A 7,549-nucleotide genomic window follows, 5' to 3' on the forward strand; every position below is an offset into this window, starting at 1 on the left:
TCACCAACATAGCTTAGGCTAGTATCTTGGAGTAGGGAGTAATTAACTCTCCAAGATAGTAAAACAAACAAGTAGCTGTATCTTGCGGTAGGAGTTAAATTCCAATTGTTACATCTATGCTCTGGGAAGCTCCTCTTAAAGGAGTCAATTACGATATCGTGTCCGAACCAGTGGGGTAATAAATCCTTCCTCATTGGAAACGATACAAGATATACACGTATTAAAAACGGTAAACCTCGGATTAACCATTGTCGAGGAGCCTGGGGTCACTTGTTGGTAAACCTTGGATTATGTCAAGGAGCTTTCAAGGGAATTGAGCTTGCTACTCTGCCCTTGTGTGTGTATCGGATCACAGACTGTTCCCCCAGGTATATTTGTTTCTGTTGGTAACCATAGTGACCATAATCTGTAGGATTCTTTCCTAAGGTGACAGTGGAGGGAAGATCCCACTGTACCTGGAGCAGACGTTGACTAGACTCACTTGGATTTTCTGGGGGGTTCTCTTCACTCGAGACGGTTTAGTGGAGAAACTTGTGCCAGTCTATTCATTAAGTAGGTTGCTGGGGTAACTATTCCAACCTCCATTTCTGTATTGAATTCTGCGACGTTGGATTTCATCACCAACTAGTGTTTTCGGTATGGAAAGTTACTGTTTGTGTGTGGTTTGACCTCCTAGATTCTTTAGGTGTGTGATTCAAAATTGTTTGGTTCTTTAGAGACTTTAGGTGGTTTTCATTGAGATTTTTCTTTGTTTGCATGTGAAGTAGTTAAAATATTTAATCATGGCTGAATTATCAAGGAAGTCCCGTAGACTTCGGGGCCAACCTCTTGAGTTTTCACCAAGCCAGCTTGAAGGGCTACGAGCCCTTGTAACTCCTAGTGATAGTAGAGTTGGGTCACCTGAAGAAGGAGAGTCTTGTTTAGTTGTACATCGTGATTATCAAGTGCAAGCACCAGTGTATATTTTAGAACTTGTTTCTTTTTCCGAAGTTACGGGTAGTTTTTCTTCTACTAGTGAATTAGCCGAGGAACTTGAAATATCTGAACCTGAAACTGAACCTGTTGCTACTCCAACATCAGGATTTGCCTCTCCAACTTCTAGTGGTCCTGGTTCACCCAGGGTAGAAAGAGTCATTACCCAAAATCTTCCTTCTGGACTTATTGCTATTGGAGAACTTGTTACTCCGGAAGAAGGTATACCTATCCTTGAAAATCAACCAGCTATAGAACTTAGGGAGCGTGAATCGATCTTTTATAGTCCACCTAGGAGGGATGCTTGGTATCTTTCATTGACCAATTTTTTGGAAAACCCGAGACTAAGTTTTTCACCACCTCGCATTCCTTTTCATCCAACACCTAGGGGTTATTATCCTCCTTTGAATATGTTGAGACAATCGTCCATGTTTTCTCAATCTCCAGAAACCTTTTTATATGGCGGTCCTTCTGTTCCCTCTGGGTATCAGTCTCTTACTGGTACTTTTTTGGGAGCATATACTCAACCTGTTGAACAAGGGTTATTAACTGGTAATAACGGAACTAAGCCGTTGAGTGTAGAATATATTCTTATGATGTCAGGTACCATTCCAAATCCGCAACCTCAAGGTGGCCAGTTACCGCCTGGGGGGCAGCCTCAAGGTCCTCAATTATCACCTGGGGGACAACCTCAAGGTACCCAATTACCACCTGAGGGGCAACCTCAAGGACAGTACATTCCTCAAGGTCAACCCTAGACTCAGTATGTACCTCAAGGTCAACCCCAGTATCAATATGTACCTCAAGGTCAACCCCAGTATCAGTACATGCCTCAAGGTTATCAACCTCAAGGTCAGTACCCAACCCAAGGTTTCCAACCACCTTCCGGTCAACCATTTGTCTAAGGAACTGGAAATGTACCTTTGAATTATCAACCCTACCCTCAACCCGGTTATGGTCCTCAATATGCTCAACCTTCTATGGGTCCATACCCCGGAATGAACTTAGTGTGGGATCCATCTCAATCGACTGCTGCAACCGCTGCAACATCTGTTCCATCTACCCCACCTACTTCTGGAGTATTGACAGCTCCAATTTCTACTGTTCCTGCATCAATTCCTCAAGCATCTTTACCTCAGTCTGGTCCCACCATTCAGACTTCGGTTCAAATGCCTGTAGGACAACCTGGCCCAAGTACGGTTGTCACAAGTCAACCTCAATTTACTTATCAACCGTACCAGGGATAGTACCAATTCAGTCTTGTTGTGCAGAACCCAGTCTATCAGTATCAACCATACCCTGGATATACTTATCAGCAACCTCAACAACCCCAGTACGGTCTGGTTAATCCTGGTTTTCCGGGAGGATATAATATCCCAAATGCAATTCCAATTCCTAGTTATCCTAGATATCCTCCTCCTGGGGCTGGTCTCATGACCCAAGGTTTCTGGGACCCTAATCATCAGTTACCGTTCATTGCAACTTTGGACTTGCCTGATTTGTCGTGCCTTACGAACGATCCAATTAATTATCTTCCGTTTTGGCCGCCAATGCCGAATAAGTTGCCTAGTGATATTCCTAAGTTTGAAGGTAAATTAGGAGAGGATCCGTCAAACCATGTGATGACTTATCACCTCTGGTGTGCATCTAACTCCATTTTAGATGATTCGATTCGTTTACGGCTTTTTCAATGCACTCTAATTGGTCTTGCGGCCAAGTGGTACATTGAGTTACCGCGAGCCACTTTTTATAATTTTAGTCAGCTAGCTACTTTGTTTTTAACTCATTTTCAGTTGCCAGTCAGATATGACAATGGCACGGAATTATTAACTTCATTAAAACAGTCAACGTCCACTTACATTTGAGATCACATTCATCAATGGAGACGTCGATGGCATTTAGTGAAAGTTTTTATCCCGGATCAAATCTTAGCAGAATGGTTTGTGAAATCTTTATTACCGAAAATCACTGAGGATGTAGCTAAGGCAGGAGTCATTACTGAAGAGCAAGTAATTTCTCAAGCTCAGTAACTTGACCTCATTTATACGCAGTCGGGTACGTTACATGAGAAAATCCTCGATCTTCCTAAACAAAATCAAGTAACTGCAGCTCCTTCAGGATCTCATGCCGCTGATGGTATGATTGGTACAGTTAATACCAAAAGTAAGAAGAAATCTTCCAAGAATTCTTCCCCTATCATAACTTTACCAGATTCCCCAATAGGAGATTCTTCCGTGGAAATTTCTGCCGATATTCATGTTGTAGAGTCATCTACAGCCAAATCAAAATCCGGCGGTAAAAAGAAAGGGAAGAAGAAAAATAGAACAGATGAAAATTCGAAAGAGAAACCAGAAAAACAAAATCTACTGATGAGAAATGCAAACCTCATTATACTTGTCTCATTTTTGACAAAGAGCATTTTACAAGAGACTGCCCTCATTGCATTGAGGTTGCAAAAATCGTCAAAGGTTCTCAAACGCCTGCTATTTTGAAGGATCCTTTTCCTATTCAAGACAGTAAGATGATAGGTTCTTCCTCAAATGCCTCAGAAGAACCCATAATGATGATGTCCCATGTTAGGATTGCGACACGATCACAAGATTATGGAAGTAAAAGTCCTGTTGGTGGTAAGGAAGCAGAATCTTCTAATTCGAACCCATCAACTTCAACTCCCGGTTCCGATCCACTACAGATCAAGAAACCTAACCCAGACTTAGTAATCAAACCGCCCGCCAAGGGTATACTTCAGAAGTCAGCTTTCAATCCACATGCGAGAGCTACTTAGAACTATAACATTGTTGAATATTTGGCTATTTCACCTTCAGCAATGTCGGCTTTGGAGGTGCTGCAATCATGTCCAGCACAGCGTAAATTTCTTTTGTCGGCTATAGGAGCTTTTGATATTCAGCACTCGAACCTTATAATTTTCGATCTAGAAAATAGTACACCTCGCTTACCTCATCAAATGAATTTCCAGATTCCAGTGTTAGTCAAAAACCCCCACACCTTCAAGCAGTCAACCTTCACTCTTCTTCAGTGATTGTCTACTTCCCTCTCTGACTACAGGGAAGTTAGAAGACCCTCTAGGTGAGAAACCTGAAATTATTGAAGAACCCATTAGGGAAGATTAAGAACCCACTTCACCTACCAAAACTATGGTTGAAAACAAGGACAATGAGGTTTTCCCTATCGGAGAGACCAATGGAGAGGCTAGAATGAAGAATATAAGCCCTAATACCCTTCCACACTTCCATGGCTTAGCCTCTGAGGATCATGATACCTTCATGTTTTAATTTTTTGTTGTCATAGAACCTATGACTATGCCTCTGATGAACAGAAGTTGAATTTATTCCCCTTTACCCTTAAGGATGCAACCTTGAGCTAGTTTATGGGTTTGTCTTAGGGTAGCATCACTACCTGGGCCCAAATGCAATAAGCGTTTAATAACAAGTACAGGGACTACTATAGGTCCAAATAAATCAAGCAAGAAAAAATCATGATGAATCTTAGACTTGATGAATCCCTAGAAGGCTATGAGGAGAGATTTCAACTTAGTTATAGGAAGGTTAGCTGCACCCTTGATCCTGAATCAATCAAACTAGTTATTCTTTGAGGGATCAGGGAAGACATGTTGGAGACCCTCAACATGTTGTATGGGGGAGATATCTATCAGTTATCCTATGATGACATTAAAATTATGTTCAAGAATCACTCTAGGGTTGTTAGAAAGAAGGGTAGGGTTAGTTAAGGCTTGGTCAGTTCCTCTCCCTTCATAACTTCCATTAAGAATGAGATAGGAAACATGTTGGAGGATTTAAAGAGTGAAATGTTGCATACCTTTTCACTACAAATGGATACCATGCAAATCAAAATAAAATAGGAGGAAGCAGAAAGGGCACTAGTTATTTTTTACCCAAGATGAACCAAAAGACATCCTAGGAACGAGTGCCCCTTAAATGTCATAGAGGTATGCCTAGTCTATGAATAAAATCATGCAATAGACAAGTTCCCTTCTTTTCTAGGACTAAAAGTTGTATATCAAGGAGCAGAAGGGGTCAAAGCAACTTTTTTTCATCAATCAAAGAAGACCTCAAGGACCTAGGCCATATCAAAAAGGCATGAAAGGTGCACACTACTCTTATTATAATCCAAATCAGAATACACCCTTACAACCTTGGTACTCTTCCACTCACCCATCTTGGTCCACACCCCCTTCTTGGCCTTATTCTCCTCCATATCCTCCTCAACCTATCAACCATCCTTTTCAACCATATCCAACCCAATCTTCTCAATGGGGCAACCCATCACAAGGGTCGAGGCCTCAAGTTAACCAACCTCCTACTTTACTAACTCCATCCCAACCTCAGCCACAACTCACTCATCCTACTCTACCTAAGCAACCTCAAATTCCTGCTCAACCAAATCTGAACCCAAAAAACAAGCAAGCCCCGCAGGTCTACAATGGAGAGACATCTCACCCTACTTATGCTATGGAAATCTAGGAGATCAACCTTCGGTCTGGGAGAGTACTTTCAGATAACCATCGACCTTCTCCACTTGAATAGCTTGAAGGAGAGAAGGAAGAGAGTGTTCCTTAAGTCAATCCACCTCCTTTTCTTGAGAGGTTGATCCACCCTAGCCAACACACCCTAGAATAGATTTAACTTTTCAAAGAATTGAATAATTTGTGTGTTAAAATACCCCTTCTTCGGGCTATTAAATATATTCCCATCTATAATAAGCTCATTAAGCAGAAATGTTTCAAACATCCTAGGAGAAGAAAAAGAGACACCCCCACCATAAATGTTGTTGGGAAATTATTTGATTTGATGCTTGGGAGGGTGATCTTCCTAAAATATCTATACCATAGAAGCCCTGTAGTAGATCTGCACATTAATGGCCTTATAGTCTCTAACACCCTGATTGATATTGGGACTGCCATTAATGTGATGAATAAGGAAACCATGCTAAATCTAAACCTCTAAGGAGCTTTGAGAAAGACCACCATAGTGTTGCAGCTTGCAGACAGGTCCACAATAGCTCCTGAGGGATTTTTGAAGATGTTATGGTCGCCATTGACTCTTGGGAGTATCCTATTGGTTTCCTGGTTCTCTATCCCAAAAACAAATTCAATGAATATCCTCTCATCTTGGGAAGGCCATGGTTAGCCACTGGTAATGCTTACATTAGTTGTAGGGTTGGGAACATGACCATTAATCATGGAAATTTTTCTAAACAATTGGTATTGTATCATCATGCTCATCCTTCCATTAAGCATGACTTACCCTTGTGGCTAGAAGAGAAGGAAGAAGATGAACTATATCACACCAACCCTCACCCAATATGCACTATGGACATAATTACAGGAGGGGGGAAACCTAATGAAAATGATCTTAAAGAACCACATCCTTTAGAATCAACCTCATGTTTGCATTATGAATTATGTGTTGTCCTTGATGGAAACCTATCTAATGAGTTGTCCTTTTATGGAAACCTACTTGATGAAGATGAAAACAAGATGTGTCTACATGTCACAGAAAATTTGATCAAAGCCATAGCAGTTCAGAGGCAGAAGAATGATAAAGTTTAAATTTTATGAAGTATACACGGGTTATGTTAAGAAACGTCACGTATAAATGCAGGTATGAAGAAGAAAGGTTGTGTACAATTTGTGCACAATGAATTATAAATACCAAGGGTCCTTACCATGGTATTTCCCTGTGGTATTGAGCCTAGCAATGGATGTTTTGGTCCCATCTAAGAAAACCATCAGCTGGAGTATAGTTTTGACCTGTGGTATTGAATAAGGGCTAAGCTATATAAGGAGATGAAGATCAAAGTGGTAGTACATGTGCAAGTGATGAATATCTTATGAATAGTTAGATTTGAAACAAATATGCATGTAATGGTCTATTAATGTTTTGCTTGATCTAAAACTAAGTATGCACCCCGAAATTTGATGAGGGATCAGATGTAATAGATCTGAGATGGCAATCTTGATTATGAGGTGATTTTATTTGTGTTGATAGTGTCTTGATGCGTGATTTTTCTGTGTATGCCGAGATCTGGGTATGTCTGAAGTTTTGTGTTGCAATGAAGGTTTGATTCTAAAATTGCAGATTTGTATGCAGGTTTTATAGCCCGCAAGGCATGTATACACGTGGGGTGTGATACTGGTAAGTCACATATACACGGGTTTGTTTCCTAAAAAGTGCATATACACGCGGGTCTACTTTGAGGAAAGCACGTACATAAAGTATGTTTTTTGTGAAAAGGATGTCTTATTAGTTTAATCAGTCTTGATGTGTTTATGTTATCTGTCAATGAATTCTTCTTGATGATTTGGGCTTAAACAATGATGTTTTGATTAAGGAATGATTGATTGAGGTATATTGAAGATACTTGTTTTTTGTGATTGAAGTTCATTGAAGGTTCTATGGTTGTTTCAGAACGATGCAATAGATCTAAGTAAGATTCAATATTTATTTCAAAATGACAGTGGTTCAGTTTTCAAAATTCAGTGGTTTAATATTTGTACATGGGTATGCTCCATGGAAAGCATGTACATGCGTGGGTT

Source organism: Pinus tabuliformis, chromosome 2_1 (assembly GCF_031772625.1).
Source record: "Pinus tabuliformis cultivar Carrire ecotype Pingquan chromosome 2_1, CPIR1, whole genome shotgun sequence".
NCBI lineage: Eukaryota > Viridiplantae > Streptophyta > Pinopsida > Pinales > Pinaceae > Pinus > Pinus tabuliformis.